Source organism: Pseudonaja textilis, chromosome 2, assembly GCF_049901715.1.
Source record: "Pseudonaja textilis isolate UNSWEBS1 chromosome 2, rPseTex1.2, whole genome shotgun sequence".
Taxonomy (NCBI): Eukaryota; Metazoa; Chordata; class Lepidosauria; order Squamata; family Elapidae; genus Pseudonaja; species Pseudonaja textilis.
The window spans coordinates 204,197,429-204,214,396 of NC_141991.1; the positions used below are offsets into that span (position 1 = coordinate 204,197,429).

Below are 16,968 nucleotides of genomic sequence, written 5' to 3' on the forward strand. Positions count from 1 at the left end.
AGGTGGCACTGAGGAGGTGCAGATATGACTTGAGGGGAGTTCTCCTAGATTTATTGCCCCCACCTGATAGGCAGCCATAGAAAGCTTCATAGCTGGACAAGACTAGAAATTACATGGACTTCAGTAAGACATCTTTTAAGTTAGTCTTGAGATTTGTAGATTTCAATCCTGAAAACTACAGAGGAATTTCAAATGTCATTTGTAATGAGTTCATTAAGGTAAAGTTTCTTTGAATAATTTGAAATGCTTCCTCCTCAATTTCCTGTCATCTGAATTTATAAGATAAGTCTCTCTGATTATTTATGTGTAGTTTCACTTCTGTTTCTTTCCCTGCTTCATAATTTATTATAGAACCTTTGTTCAGCTTTGGCTAATGCACCAGCTGAAATATTTCCTGGAGCACAAGAATCTTATGAAAGTAATTCATGCCCTCATCACCTTCTGGGCTTCTGCAATGTGTTCTACCAGCAATTGCCTGAGAGGACCTCCCAGAAACTACAGTTGATCCAGAATATAGCTGTCTGCTTCTGACTGGCACACATTGCATGTGCACATAAGATCTCTACTTCAGATGCTGCAGAGCTTCCCCTTTTGCTTCAAAGTGCAATTTGTAATGTTGTTTTTATTCTTTGAAGCCATATGTCATTTGGCAGAAAGTACTTTCAGGACAGTGTCCTGTAATAGATCCTGACTATTGCACACATTTATCCTGAGAGAACCTGCCAATAGTCTACCACTTCCACAAAACATTGGCTAGAGGTTTGCAGGTAATATTTTCAGAAGCAATATCTGTAGTTTAGAATAGTCTTCTTTTAATAATGTAATTTACCCCCATGGTGATGGCTTTCTATAAAGTGGAGAAAGCCACTTTAAGGCACACTATGGAGTGCCTTTGAAAAATCTTGGATATCTACCTGACTTATCTTTAATCACTCTGAGTGTTACATTTCTCTTCTTCTGTTGTTGTTTTAATGTTGAATAGTAGATGCTTTGTAATATACATTGATGGACAATTGCAGTGGAGATAAATCCAATCTAATTCAATAAAATTATTAGATAACTTCTTTCATAAAGGTACAAAATATTTATTTTTCTGCAGTATTAAGCAATATTTTTAGGGATTTTTTTCCATGATATACTGCACTGTCTATTCATCTGTGCTTTGGGACTTTATTAGAGCTTCTTCTTCCAGGGTTGCTAGTAGGTCAGTCAGCATTTCCATTATCAACTTTTTATTTGGAGTTTTATTATTTATCTCTTTAAATGTGCCTTGAGCTGAAACTTTATACAAGTTCTTGGCCCAAGAGGTATCTGTGTATTGAATACTTACAGTTTTTGGTCCTATTAACTTGATTTGGTCCTGAAAGAGAACATTTTACTAATAGTTATTGCCTCAATAGCAACAAAAAACAAGCTGAATTCTGAAAATAAATAATTTCACTCCCAAAGGGACATATTTTTAGGAATTGGGATACTGCTGACCCCAGGCATGACATAAACCTAAAACTCTACTTAGGCACATAATGAAAATATAAAATTAACGGCCTATGCAGACAGCTGTTTTAATATACTTTCTTCCCATGGTTCAATAAGTAGGAACATACTTTGACACAAAGTGCACTGTCCTGATGTCTTAGCTTTATGGCACTCAGCATTGAGGCTAGGTAGGGTTACTGTCCTTACCATTTTCATTGCTAGACAATTTCAAGGCAGTGATTGGTGGCTTCCATCCTACCCTATTTCACTTATCAGTAGAAATAAACAAGTTATTTAAATAAACAACCAATAATTGTTTTCAGTAAAATGCAGCAGAGCAGAAATGAGAGGCTTCGGGTACTCTGTGTTCTGCCCTTTTTAGGTTCCACCATTTTTATTTCCTGAGAAGTCTTTTATTTTATTTTATTTCCTGAGAACTCCTTGGGGAATTTTGTCTTCATGACTAAAATGTTTTGAACACTGGAAATAGCAATATCTTAATCTTTTGGCAGATACCAAAGATCATCAGAGCATTTTTCTTATGGCAAAATTAGACCATGCTTTTCAAAGCCACTTCACCATGTTTCCGGTCTAGGTGCAACTAATCAATTAAGCACAATAGGGGAAGGTGGCTTACACACAAGACCTGCTGATAACCAGGAATAAAACAGTATGGCAAACCTTATTGGTCCCACACACCTGCCTGATTTATTAGTTTCTGATGCTAGCCATGTAATGATGTATTCATATGTTATAATTGTTCATTTTTAAAGATTTCAGGTCTATAGCAACTTCCAGCACTCATTTTCCAAATCTAGTTTGGCCTAGAGATGTATAAAATGGTTCAAATGAATCATTTTGAGCACAAAACAGCTAGTTTCAGTGGTTTGTGTATGAAACATAGCTTAAATATTTTGGTTAATGTATGAAGCAAAAGAGGGCTGCTTGTTTTCCACCCAAAACACAATCATTTTGGGTGGAAAAAATTCTAAGATCGCTTTCTCTTTTAGGTGATATGACCAAGCCCAAATCTATCTCCTACTCCACCCAAGCCTAAATAACCCAGCTTATCCTTTTTCAGATCCAAATTTATACCTATTGTCTGATTGTTCTCTTCCAATGATGTTGTCAAAAAAACTGACATCTGAGATTGACTATATGACCAACAAGTAACTAATAGTTATTGAAAGTCTGAGGAATTGGTGAACATGCTGTGGAATGTAGAACTATGTCAAGTAAATCATGTGAACTCTTACCAGAGAAAAATTTGGCTGTACAAAAGCAAAATCCTTCCTGTCAGATGTCAGCTTGAACAAAGAAAAGCTCAGAATAAAATAATCTTTGCAGCTCCTGGCCATTAAGGATAACCTGGCATTCTACATCCAAGTCTCTGTGCAAGTTGAATATCTGATATCTGATATATGTTTAATGCAAAAGGCAGGATAGAGGTGAAAGCCTATTAGGTGAATACCATGGACGGAACAAATGCCTGGTGGACAAGTAAGGAAGGAGTTCAAGAAAGGCTAGTGCAATATTCAAATCCACATGCCAACAGAAAGTTAATTCTTCATAGATTTTACCAGCCTAAGAATCTTGTTCTAGGTGATCACTATTTCCCAGGCTCAAAATGTTCCAATGTTGAACAATGTTGCTTCTGAGTTTTGTTTAGCTGAAATACAGAAAATGATTAAGAATTATTTCTATAAAATCACAGCCGATTTGAAAGAGTTTGTCAGAACCTTTGAGTTAGAATGTTTTGTTTTGAGTTTGAAACACAAAATATTTTCCATTTGGAGCAGACCCCCTAGTTTGGCTCATTAGTTTTATTAGTAGCAATGTATACATTTAATGACATTGTAAGCACATTTCATCCAACTCCAACATCTGTGTTGGTCTGATTGAAATCACATTTGTGTTTCTAAAGCCAAGCCTCTTGAGAACTAGTGTCACTTTATGAAAACTGGTATGACATTTTAAATAGTTTGTGGCAACTTTCTGAACACAGATTGAAACCATGCCAAATTATCTCCTGGTTGGCACCAAGGAGAATATGCCATTTTCTCTCACACATCTGTCACACTAAAATAGAAATCTATAAATAAATGAGCAAGTTTAAAAGTGAAAATCTAGACAATTTATCTCATATCTTTATAGAAAATAGTTCTGTACATACTAAGATATAACCTTTTAGATTAAAACAGATTTTCTATTGAGAAAGATGTCTGGGATCATACTGAAAACCATTTATCCTCTTATTTAACAATACTACATGATGGATAGAGAGAACAAATGATCTTTATAGTTTGTTCAGACTATTAAATACTAATAAAGGTGGTATATTTTAGAAGCAAGTAGATGTATCCATGCAATATGTGACATTCAAAAAATGGTCTTAAAAGTTGTTTGTGAGATCTGTGTGTGCAACCAGGACCAGTCATCTGATTGAAGGGTCTGTGTATGTTTTCTAATAATAAATGTAAGTAGAGAAAACAATTAAGAACATAACACATTCCCTGTACTACTGTCTGAATTTGTTGGATAGGCTTTAGATCAGATTCCCTTGTACACTAATTTCATTCATTCGTTCATTCAATTTTTATCACTATCCATCACAAATGGATGGCTAGCAGTAATTAAAAATTACACACCGCACAACTACAAATACAAAAAAAATCCACATTTTCTTAAGCACTGGTTGTGTAATTATCAGTCTGATATGGCAGTAATTATAGATTATGAGCCTACTCTAAACATATAGAAGGTCTGAACAAGAATTACAACATCTATGTGATCTGTTCTGGGAAGCTTCAAAGGAAGGATACAAATTTAATCAATTAGATTATGTTCCATTAATAATATAGTAGATGATATATGATATTGTACTATAAGTTAATATTTTCTGGTATTATTATAAATAAATGGTTCCTAGAGTACCTAATAGCAATACAATAAATAGAATAAAATAGCTATGAAAGATGTTTTTAATAGAGCAAGAAATATAAACAGCTAAGAAAAAGTGTCAGCAATTTCACAAATTAGTTAATGGGCTAAAGACCTCTCTGAATAAACCTAGATTGACTTTGGTTGGTGAAATATAATTAGGAACCCAGTTAGTCAAATCCTTATTTTGGCCAGAACCTGATAATAACCACAATTAAGCTTCCTTAAAAAGCTTTCACTAAATGTGATTCAAGTATTCACAAGCATGCGAGTATGCTATACGTCTCTTCAAGAACTGAGAATATTTTCCGGCTTGGAAAGAAGGCTTTTTCTTTTCTTTTTTCTTTTGCTGTTCTCCTGGGACATCAGCCAAGATACGGAACAGTGTCAATATCCCCATCATCAGTTCTTGAAGCTAGATGTGAATCATGTGTGTCTGCAGCAAATTGAGATTATGTCAAAATGATTTGCATGCGGGAATACATTGTTACCACAGTGAAGTTGCAATTTTATCTAGAGATCTATATGTCCTTACATGACTTATTGAGCCCCAATAAGTATATAAGCCATGCCTTATGCATCATGTGGGACATTTCATCCATTGTTTCTGATGTGCTTAGAGTTTGAAAATAGCAATAACAATAGCAATAGCACTTAGACTTATATGCCGCTCATAGTGCTTTACAGCACTTTCTAAGTGGTTTAGAGTCTGCATATTGCCCTAACAATCTGAGTCCTCGTTTTACTGACCTCAGAAGAATGGAAGGCTGAGTCAACCTTGAGCAAGTCAGGACTGAACTGCTGGCAGTGAGCTGAATTAGCCTGCAATACTGCATTATAACCACTGCACCACCACAGGTCCTGTCCTAGTATATCTGGAGGACTTCAGTTTGGCTTATTAAAACAACAGCATTCACTCCTATATTCTCCTGCACATACTAGTGCAGGAGAAAATACACACTCATCTGTTTCTAATGGGACATCTTAATTCAGTGAAATTTGCATAAGAGACATCCCTAGTATTTGCTATAAAATACCCACTATATTCATATATTGACTGAAGCAAAAATTTGAAAGACGGAGAAGTACCACAAGCCAAATCTCTGGAATATTTTGAACATAAACAAGTACACAAGACAGTGAACAGTCCAATACATATGCTGTTTATCCACTTTGATCATTTATTATTCAGCTTAATGCATTTTGCACAATACACATTTCTTTGTGCGCCAAAACACCAACAGAAGCTTTGTATATGCACATCAGGCTACTAGTAAATTACACTCAGAGCAATCAGATAATGTTGTTAATATGACTCACATCAGTGCAATTTCTTTGCTCCTCCCAGTATGATTAATTACAACTGAATTGATTTTGCCAGGAATGATTAATTTTACAAGTTTAGAGGCAGAGTAAATGAGCTAAGCAAAATGGAATTGGCACTGTCAGTATTGAAAAGTCTACCACAAAAGATTCCACTCACAGCACAAACAACTAGCTTTGCTTCACTGATAATTAAAGCCTGGCATTTCCAGCACATACCTTATTTGTAATGTGTGGTGCTGCTCTTCAGTCACATAGTTTTATTTAAATCAGTCATGTTATGCTAAGGATTTGTTTTGCTCCTTGACACCAACCTATTCCCAGAATAAAAAGATAGGATTCAATTCAGATTTCTTAAATACATATACTCTGGATTCACAAATTACTAAACTAAACCATGAATTATGGTTTCTAATTCCTAATGGCTGAGTTCAAACAACCCGCTAAGCCAAAACTATACAAAGCATATGATAGCTTGACATTTTTATTTATTTATTTATTTATTTATTTGTCAAACATGTACAGTATAAGTATGAACATAAACAAGAACAAAGGGAGTAAATACATAAGAATCTATCCAATATGTTCACCACCAGAATTTGACTTATCTTCCTTAGCTACAACTATAAGTAGCAAGCAATGGGTGAATGTAGCATGTAATATTAGATCAGGTATCTTGTAGTGGTTATTTTGTCAGCTCAGTCCTGTTTCCAGGGCATGAAATTTGGTTTAAATTAAAAAAGACAAATCTGATTTGTAAAGAATCTGGAGATAGTCTCTAGTATTTAACATTCATTTTTAATGTAACCTTAACCAATTTTTTACCAGTTTAACAAACACATAACAAGTATAACATATTAGTTACAAGGATGGAAGGAAGACAACAGAAAAAGTAACAAGATTTTAAAAAACACAGGTAAGGAACTGAAAAGAAAAATATCCTTTAAAAATTAACTTGGAATGTCGATGATTGATCCACATTAAGCACCACTCTCTCAGTCACATGACCAGACTGCAATATAGGATGAGCCCAGGACATGCTTCCCAGAACATACATACAGATACATGGCCTCTGCTGATAAAGGTGTAGGAAGAATTCCAGCAATTGTGCTCTGCAAGCTTCCCCTATCTTATTATAACTACTTTAATGAGGTTCCCTTTCTTCTTCTTCTTCTTCTTCTTCTTCTTCTTCTTCTTCTTCTTCTTCTTCTTCTTCTTCTTCTTCTTCTTCTTCTTCTTCTTCTTCTTCTTCTTCTTCTTCTTCTTCTTCTTCTTCCTCCTCCTCCTCCTCCTCCTCCTCCTCCTCCTCCTCCTCCTCCTCCTCCTCCTCCTTCTATTTTTCCCTTCTCCACAGACCTGTTCCTCCTCTTCTTCATTTTGGTTTATTTTACTGGAAGGAGAAGGAAATGTATATGTACTGTATTAGCGTGATTCTCTGTGTTAGAGAGAAAATGATGGACACATTAGGATAGATATTAAATGTACTGTATATATGAGGATTTTTATGGGAATTTTAATTATTATAATCCTTTTCTCTTTTTAAATATGGCTTCTAGCATGTGTATTCATAGATGTACATACATAGCAATAAGTTAAAAATTATCCCAGCAAAACTAGGAATGGTTTGAGCTAGAAGCTGGGAACCTTGGTTAACAAGTTAGGAAAGATGGACATTGCAGAAGATTCTTAGCAGTGTATACATATTTTATTTATTAGTCAGGAACTCAAGTGTGCACACCCAGCACTCCTTCAAAATAACAAGGATATTGAAGTATGAGGGTGGCTTAAGAGAGTTCCATGGCTGAGAGTAAATTTAAGCCTATATCTCCCCAGTTTCAGCCAACCACCCTAATCACTCTCCCAAATCTCATGTAGAGGCTACAGCACTTTTTATGAGCAAACCCTTTAAACCTACTAATAAAAAGGAATACTCTGAAAGGCCAAAGGAATGGGTTTTAATTATAACCCTTGAAGAGTCAGGAAGCACCTCAGAAAATGCAGGATTAAGGCCACCATATGCATAGGGTATTTGTTCTTACAGCTCCTCCTGATTAAAATACTGCTTGTTGCATTATACATAATAGTTTTGTAGCTGCAGCCAATGTTCCTTGTAATGCATTTTCAAGTACAAAAATTGCTTCAGAAAAAAAAAGAAGAGCATTTGGGGAAGTAATTCTGTGAAAACCAATGAAGTGGCTCACACAGACAATGTGTGATGCAAATTTGCTTAAAGGATCCTATTTTAAGCTATTACTCTGTGAACCTTAAGGCACAAGAAAAAGAGAGAGAGAGAGGGAGGGAGAGAGAGAGGGAGAGGGAGAGAGGAAGGGAGGTGGAGGGAATCGGCTCCTATTTGGTACAGCGATTTAGAACATCACTACAAGTATGTTCAGCAAGAAACCCTTCATTAATCCTTTCCTGTAATTCTACCCTATTCACCTTCTGCCGTGCCTAACGCAGTAGAATGTACCTGTTGTCAGCACAGAAACTAACCTAGAACCCATCCATTACACAGTCAAGGCATTTGCAACATTTGCTGATTTACCCATGAATAGAAACACAGAGTAGAACAGGACTGAGAAAAGAGACTATTCTTTTCCCACTTCCCTAGCAGATCTGCCACATGTATGATACGCTGAATTGTTAGAAATGATCAAATGCTTCAATACATTCAACATTTGGCTTATTCTGGCATTTGTCTGAAAACCTAATAAAGAGGGAGGAGGAGTTAAATGTTAAAAAGAAATGTAGCTTTTCTTGTTTTAAAAAAACAAATTTTATTGCAAAGTAGGACCCTGGTATTACATGTACCTTCTAGAACTTAAACCTGCTATATTCATAAATAAATTTCAGTTTGTAACATAGCTTAAGTTATAATAGTTATAAATGTTATTGACAATAACACATTTAAGCTTTAAATTGATGTAATATAGTCTGATATGAAGACAAATATTAATCAATTTCAAAAAAAGAATTGAATCTGAGCTGCAAAAAGATGGAGAACCCTTTGGGAAAGCAAAGGGTTACAGAAAACTGTCAGTAAGCAGCTGGAAGTAACTAGATTTTTGTAGCCCAGATATGAAAGCCTTAATCTGCATGAAATGACATTATATAGGTGTAGATGAAATCTGGAATAGTTTGGAAAACTTAATTTTCCTAGAAAGATGAAAGAAGACCATTGTATTGAAAAATTTGCTGAACCAAAGGGGATATAAACAGTTAAATATGATAAGAGGTCATCGGTTCTAGTTTTAATTTACTCTAAACCTGTCATGAACTCTCAGTGATGTCGGATCTAAAGATAGAATTTGAAGTTGCAGCCTCTTATGCACACTTACCTTGGAGTAAGCTCTTTGAATATACTGGGTCTGAATTGAGTAAGCATATGATGGCATGGACTGTTAAACTCCATATATTAACTTTCATCTGTTAAGATGGGAAAGTCAATCTTCTAATTCAATATTTGAAACTTAAATCCCTCTTTCAAAATTCATTGTTCTTATTGCTACTAAACCTTAATGTCTGCTTTGTAGAAATACATATTTTGAAGCTTCTGTTCTTGACAATGAAGGATTGGGAGAGAGAAAATCAAATTGGGGTCATTTCCCATAACCTAATACAGTGAGAAGACCATTTTGGGTAATCTTTTAAAAAGAGAGTTGGATGCTTTCTTATAACTTAAGAGTAAAATATTAATGTTGTAAATTATGCTAATATAGATCAGAACTCCTGTTTTTGTGCCGTATTTGATTAATATTGGATTTCATGCTTCAAGCTTGAGAACACCTGCATCAATCACTCAATGAGATTGGAGCAGTCCAAGATAATGTTTGGCCTGTGAATAAAATGCTGCTTCTTTCAAATTCTCTACAGATTTCTCTTCCAGCACATTATTGATGATTCCTCCCAACATTTGCTGACTATTGTAATTGTCTTATTTTGCCTAATGGAAATATTTATAAAATCCTACACTTAACTATACTGAAAAGCTAAGCAATGTCATACCAAGTTAGTATTTGGATAAAAGACTATCAAGAATTTCAAGGTTTGGAAGCTAAAAAGAGCCGATGGCCATTCATTTCTGTGAGTCAAGCTCAATTGATGATATAACACTTATGAGGGGAAAAAACCCATAAAACAAAATGAAAAGAATGTAAGAATTGATTACTCTGTTTAAAATGATAGGATAAAAGTCATCATTGATACTTTTTCATCTCTCGTGATCCATTATAGGCTGAGATTGCTATGGCTTTATCCAGGGAACAGCAAAGTTGATCATTGCAAGAAAATGAGGCAGAACGGTAACTTGTCCCCAAACCTTGTCAACACTTCATCCACACTGTGAATCCAGGTATGGATGCATGTTTGTGAACATATTATCTAGCTCTGGGGTGCAAGGGACACTGGACAAATTTAAAAAGCACACTAGCTATGCTTTAACTCCAATTCAGTGAATATACCACAATTGTCTGAGCTCCTACAAGATAGACCATCAGCTATGGGCTAGGTTGCCACAATATGCCTGTCAAAAAACCAAACAAACTACAACGTGCTTTGTGAATTAAACTTAAGCATATGACATGTTGATTTTCTTCTGGAGCTAATTGTCATCTAGCCAATAAGAAACTGCATTATACATGCCAATAAGAAAGACAGTCACCTTCCCCTGCATCTGATGAAATCATATTTGATTTCAGCCTGCAAAGGTGCATACATTTGCAGCAACATTTGGTTTTGGATAATTGAGTCAAGGAAAATGATAGACTTGCTTCGAGCACAAAACACGTGTGCTAAGGTCTTTCCCTTCTCCCAAGGATCTCCTCCCCTTCCTATAAAATGCTGCACCTTCCCAACTGGTTTATAGAGCAGCAAATGAGTTCTGCTAAACTAGGCTGTAAAAGAATTGAATGCTGTTTTGTTTTAACCTGCAGGAGAAAAGAAGCTCTCTTCCTCTAATTAGCCAAATGTTAAACCCCTTCCTAAAAGCAGCTGCATTGTAGCTCAGGGTTTCCTGCTGATGCAGTTGACATAGCGTGAATCACTTTGACCTGCTACTGCTTTAGCTGTCTTTTGATCCAGGCTCTGTTTGCAATTTGACCCATTCAGATGACTTTCTTAGAATAGCCTAGCAAGACAACAGCCATATCAGCTCCATTTATCTAATGGAGTCTCCCTTTCCCCCTCCCCATCCTAGATTTGAAGCTTTGCCAATCCTTTGTAGAGAAGAAAAGGGAATCTGTATCTGATGGACTTTGAACTACCATCTGGCAATGTTTAATGTTTTGTGTTCTGTTCTGAGAGTGGTGTGCTGAATCATAACTTAAAGTTCAATAGCCATTCAGTCACAGGGCCCCAATTCAAAGTTTTGTTTACAAAATGCTGCTTCCCAAACAAAGCAGATTCGAGAGATGGTTGTCCCTGAGGCTGAGTCTTGCTGGCCTAGAGAGGCATGTTCAAGTACCGGCCTCTTTTTCTTACATCTTTTGATTGCATCCTGTTTAACTCTAAAATTACTGTTCCTGACAAGAAGTTGTTGGTGTTAAGGCCAATATAAAATTTTGATCTTTTTTTCTTTTGGATTTGAAGCAGATGGTCCCCATGAAATGGTGTGGTTATCAGAAGGAAGGGAGTAAACAAAACCATTCTTAGTAAATGGTCTACCATCACCAAGTTATGTTTCCTGAAGTGTGCATACAGCCTAATATGTAAGCATTGGGGTTTATGTCCCAGTGGGGCAAGAATAGCTGTATAGCAACAAGACAACATTTTAATTTTATGGCACAATAACTTAATCTATGAAATAAAAGAGTCCTTTTAACAGAAATAACAGAATAACAGAATTGGAAGTGACCTTGGAGGTCTACTAGTCCAACTCCCTGTTTAGGCAGGAAACCCTATACCATTTCAGACAAATGGTTAAAATTTCCAGTGTTGGAGCATTCACAACTTCTGGAGGCAAATTGTTCCATTGATTAATTGTTCTGTCAGGAACAATTCCACCTTAGTTCTAGGCTGCTTCTCTCCTTGATTAGTTTCCACCCATTGCTTCTTGTCCTGCCATCAGATCAGCGGTAGGATTTAAAAATTTTTACTACCGGTTCTTGGGCGTGGCTAGGGGTGTGACTAGGGGCCATGTGACTAGGTATGACATGGCCATGTGACTAGGTGGGCATGGCTTTTTTTTTTTTTGCTTTTTGCAGCAACCCTCCCCCCCCTTTTTTGGGGGGCCTTCTGGGCATCAGGCAAGCCTCTGGGCGAGTTGCTCCCAGAAGGCTTTCCTAGGGCTCAGGAAGGCAGAAAACTGAGCCGGGAGGCATGCAGCACGCTCCCAACACTTCTGGCTCTCAGGAGAGCCTCCTGGGTAGAGCAGTAAATAAGAGAGCGAATCACGGCACAGCTGATCATTGGAACAGCTGGTTGTCGGGAGGGGAAAAAAAGAAATACCTTAAGGAGTGACTGGGTAATTGTCCACTAGGACTCCAAGATCACTCTCACAGTTACTACTGTTAAGCCAGTAGTATCTCTACTATACCTGTGCAATGGTTTTTCTTGCCCAAATAAACATTGGGCGCTATCAAACAAAATGAAAACATTTACTTTTTTCACCATTGTTTTCATTTTGTTTGATAGCGCCCAATGTTCAAGTCTGTCAAGATCCTTCTGCATCTTAAGCCTGTCTTCTGGAGTGTTGGCTATTCCTGCCAGTTGGTGTCATCTGAAAATTTGATGAGTTCCCCATCTATCCCATTCGTCCAAATCATTGATGAAGATGTTGAAGAGTACTGGGCCTAAAATAGGCCCTGTACTCTTTTATTTCCTAATAGTTTGCTTTCGTCACATTTGGTTATTCATGGTTTCAGCTGTTACACCTTTGATGTATGTTCACAGAATTTCCCTATTTGCATGTAACAACATGACATAATTATTTCTTCCACAAGGCAATGGTTGCAAAATAGAAGGCTGGTCTGATTTAGCTGCAGATTCTAAGTTAGGCATTCCTCATTTTGTCAAATCTTTTTTCTTATATTAGGGTTATGACAATGGCATCCTCATTCATCCAATTTAGTTAATGATATTACAAAGGGAAGATGTTTTATTTATTTTTTTTAAAAAAACCCTTTTATTAAGAAGCATATTAAGGTAAGAAGGATGAGCAGTTTCATTTTCTTATTCTCATTTAGCAGGCAACTAATTGCATTTTACTCCATTGTAAATTACTTCCTGAATTTCATGCCTCACTTGATAAATGGCTTAAATTGGAAGGTGAGAACTTTTTCCTGTATTCAGGACAGCTTAAAAATGTTTTAAGCATGTACATTTTTCACATTATGATGTGATCTTAACATACATACAATACATTATTCTTTTAACTTAACTTAATTATAAAGTTAAGATAGTGCTTAAAGACATTTCTGGCATTTTTTCTCTCTCAGGTGACAAGTGACTTTTTTCTGAGTGTGTTAAAATAAAAATAGATTTCCACTTTCCTCAATGCTTAGAGGATCACCTGCAGAGGGTAAACTACATCATGCAACATATCTTTCTCTTTTACTTGTTTTTCTAGCACATGTCCAACAATTCATTTAAGTGTTTCTGTTTAAACAAAAAAAAACTTTGAACAGTATTAATATTTACCCAATCCAACCAGGTTTGGTAGCTCATAAATAATTTCCTCATACCACTAATTCTAATTATTTTAAGACTATATGTGTTGGCAAATCTACATTTGTCCTACCTTCTATCTTCTATAAGAAGTTTTCTAATGAGTATTACTATTTGTCTACTCTCTTTATCAGCAAGTGAGAACTAACACCAATCAGCATAAGCCATTAATTTGAGTTTCTGCAAGGAAGCCTGCACACATAACTAAGATGGGAGAGAAATGTGGCTGAATGCAAGTTTATCACTACTGTGACCAGATCTCAAGGTCAAAAAAATTGACAGGCTTGCATGTTAATGTTAAGAGCCATGTCAGTGCAGTGATTAGAATACAGGCAGGCCTAACTCACTGCTTACTCCAGGAGTTTGATTATGAGCAGCTCAAGGTTGACTCAGCCTTCCATCCTTCCGAGGTCAATAAAATAGAACCCAAATTGTATGATGACTCTGTAAACCACTTAGAGAGACTGTAAATCACTGTGAAGTGGTATATAAGTGTAAGTGCTATTGCTAACATTTTTGTGACTTACGTAAGTATTTGTCTAACCGATTGTCTCATTTAGCATTCTCAACTTCAATCTAGAGCTGATAAAAACAAAATGCCTTTATCCATTTGTATAGTTAATTAATTTAATACATATGCTAACTCAAATGATAGCCTTCATTCATTTAAAAAAAAAGTTCATTATAAAAAATGAACTAAGGATGAATGTGAAGAAATGTGTGCCAAAAAAAAGCCATCCATCTCAAATTCCACCAACCTAACCTTATCTGTGTCTTTAAAGACCTTGAAAGGACTGGTCTGGAAGTTTTATATCAATAGGAGAGAAAAGTTATCCTTGTAGTGCTTAAAACAAAAGTCCCTTCCCTGAAATGGAACATTCATGGACTTGTACTCATGGGTACAATACAACTTTCCTTAGTTGGCATTTGATTAAATGGCTGGGATGGCCAGCCACTAGGTTTGGTCAAGACCTGAACTGCTCACAGCTCAAAAAAAGGGGAAAGATTAACTTGATTTTTGAATGTTCTTCCTGGTTGCCTTGCGATTTCAAAAGTTCAAATGAATCTAGATTTTTCTGGGCACCCAGTAACTCTTATCTTATATTCAGAATCAAACAATAAACATCATCTAGCTAAAGGTAATTAAAATTCTCTGCAATCAGATTAGAAAGTTACATTTTTAAAAATCTTTCGTGTGAGCCCATCTTTTGTCTCTAAATGAGGTCCACAAGCAAGTCTTCAGAGAAAACAGTTTTATACATACATTGTTTCTCACAAAGACAACTGATATTTGGAGCATTTCTTGCTGCAGTAAGATGTCCATTTAATTAATTCTAATGACTCCATTAATCAGCAGGGTCTAACCTTGGATAGCTTAGAAAACCAAAGCAATAGTAATAGTCCCTTAGCAGAATTAGCCTGAGTGTAGCAATATTCATGAAATAACTATTTCTTCCCAAATGCATCTTTGGTCTTTATGGTTTTTATACTTCAGTGAACAAGGCTATTTGAGTAAACAATCCATCCTTGACTCATTCTGTGTACAGAAAGAAGATCTTCTTTGGACTAGTGTTTTTATAAACTGGAAAGCTGCCAACTCTCTCTGGGAAGAGGAATAGCCCATTAATGATGACACTGAATATAGCTTTTGTTTGGGCTTTAACTAAATTTAACTTTCATGTGTCCTCCAGCTTTTGATAAAAGATATCTTTGCTAGTGTTTTCTTAAGCTTCTTGGAAAGAAGTTCTGACATCCAAACTGAATTGAGCTGTTTTAGCATTCTTTTTGGAACATTACATATCAGAGGTTTTGTTTTTCTTTTATTATTGTGGCTTGACGACAAATTTATCTGTTGAAATGCTTCAGCATATCTAAGGCCTCCATCATTCTCTTTGCACCATGAGTTATGGTGAAGAGAAAAAAAACCAAGTAATCTTAACTGAATTCTATCACTAGAGTCATAATCCAAATAAAATCCAGCATTCTTTTTATATTCACTTGCTGGTAGTAACTGTCAGCCAAGACCTAAGAAAATTTTGTTTTACTCTCACTGTTCTTCATGGTGAATACATTTTATTATTCCATCCTTACCAATTCAAAGAGAGCTTATTGATATGATTTCACAAATCAAGTTCCATGACATCCTAGCATTTTGCGAATCTTGCCTTTAATAGATTTTGTAACAGTTAAATGGGGTTTTATACATACAACTTATAATTGCTAAATTTGTTGAAGAATACATTCAGGTGCTCTTTGCAAAATAACTTTTCTCCATCTGGCAAGGTAGAAAAAGAACATATGGTCTTCCCATTTTTCCTCTATTTCATCCTCTAACCCTCTCCCTTCCTATCCAAATTTCACTAATTTGAAAATATACAGAGTGAAAATATAAATTTAAAATGCTATCCTTTCCTAATGTGTTGTCATCTGACCCCTTTCCCTATAAAGATGAAATGATTTCCTTTAGATTTCTGAACACAAGGGGAAAAAGGGATTTACTAGAACTTTTTCAAATAAGTGGGTTAAGAAACCATGAAGCTACCTGTGTTGGTAAAGTGAAAAATTAATGTTCCTGTTAAAATATCCCTATCCCAGCTTTCTGTCTTTCAAATATATGCTAAGCAGACATTTTCAAATAATCACAGAAATGAACCAGTACATGTCTCATACATGATTCAAATGTCATAAGTAAAGATGCTGATTCATCCACTGTGCTACACTATAGTATGGATTAGTTTGATTTATTGTAGTAACCCTGAATTCTGATTTAGAAAGTAACCCAGCAAATTGTGGTTTGTTCTGTACAACCTGCTTAAATTTAAATTCTTCTTTTATGCCATGCCATATTTTCAGAACACACTAAATTCCATTTGAATTGTTCTTTGTTGACAGTGAAAGACTTTGAAGTAACATTTAATAATTTAGGAGACCTCTCTATAAACGCAAATAAAAAATAAGCTCTGTACAAAATCCCCCTTTCTTTCTCCATTTTTAACTGCATATAACTTGTGGACTACTGTGAATATCTAGAGGCTCATGCCTCACATTTTCCCAAATGATCTCTTTTCTCTCTTTTTCCCCCCCTGTGAACTAGAAGACCTCTGGCTATATTGAAGAGAGCTGGATGGATGACTTCTAGAAGTGCATTGGAGGTGGTAAAGCAACGATCTATGAAAAGAAAATGCTCCTTTGTAAAAAGCTATGGGTATCGATTTTATTTGACAGATGCTGAGGTCTTTTATAAAAAGACTATTGTGCAATAAAATATAATTCAAAAGTGAAATCAATAGCATATCAGTAGTGAAACCAGCCTTGATAGTCTTTTCTAAGATATAAAACATACAGTGCAACCTTGAGACATTCAATCCATTAATCGGATTGGTTGCCCTTGAAATTCAGAGACACAGAAGTAAATGTGTCAATGAAAAGATGTGACATGGCTACATATGACATAAAAATGTATGAAGGGATTCACAGTGAAACATAAAAAATGTACAAAACATCTATCTATATCTTTCTATTACTATCATCTATCTATCATCTATCTCATCTTTTCAAGAGCAAAGG

At 35.7% G+C, this 16,968-nt stretch overlaps 1 long non-coding RNA gene across 1 annotated transcript; it reads left to right on the forward strand.

The window, feature by feature from the left end:
- The first annotated feature begins 753 nt into the window (after positions 1 to 753).
- LOC148127332 (uncharacterized) lies at positions 754 to 16,517 on the forward strand. The gene is made up of 4 exons (XR_015741500.1): positions 754 to 767; positions 9,973 to 10,090; positions 11,329 to 11,444; positions 16,499 to 16,517. It is a non-coding gene; the product is annotated as an uncharacterized LOC148127332 (long non-coding RNA).
- The last annotated feature ends 451 nt before the right edge of the window (positions 16,518 to 16,968 follow it).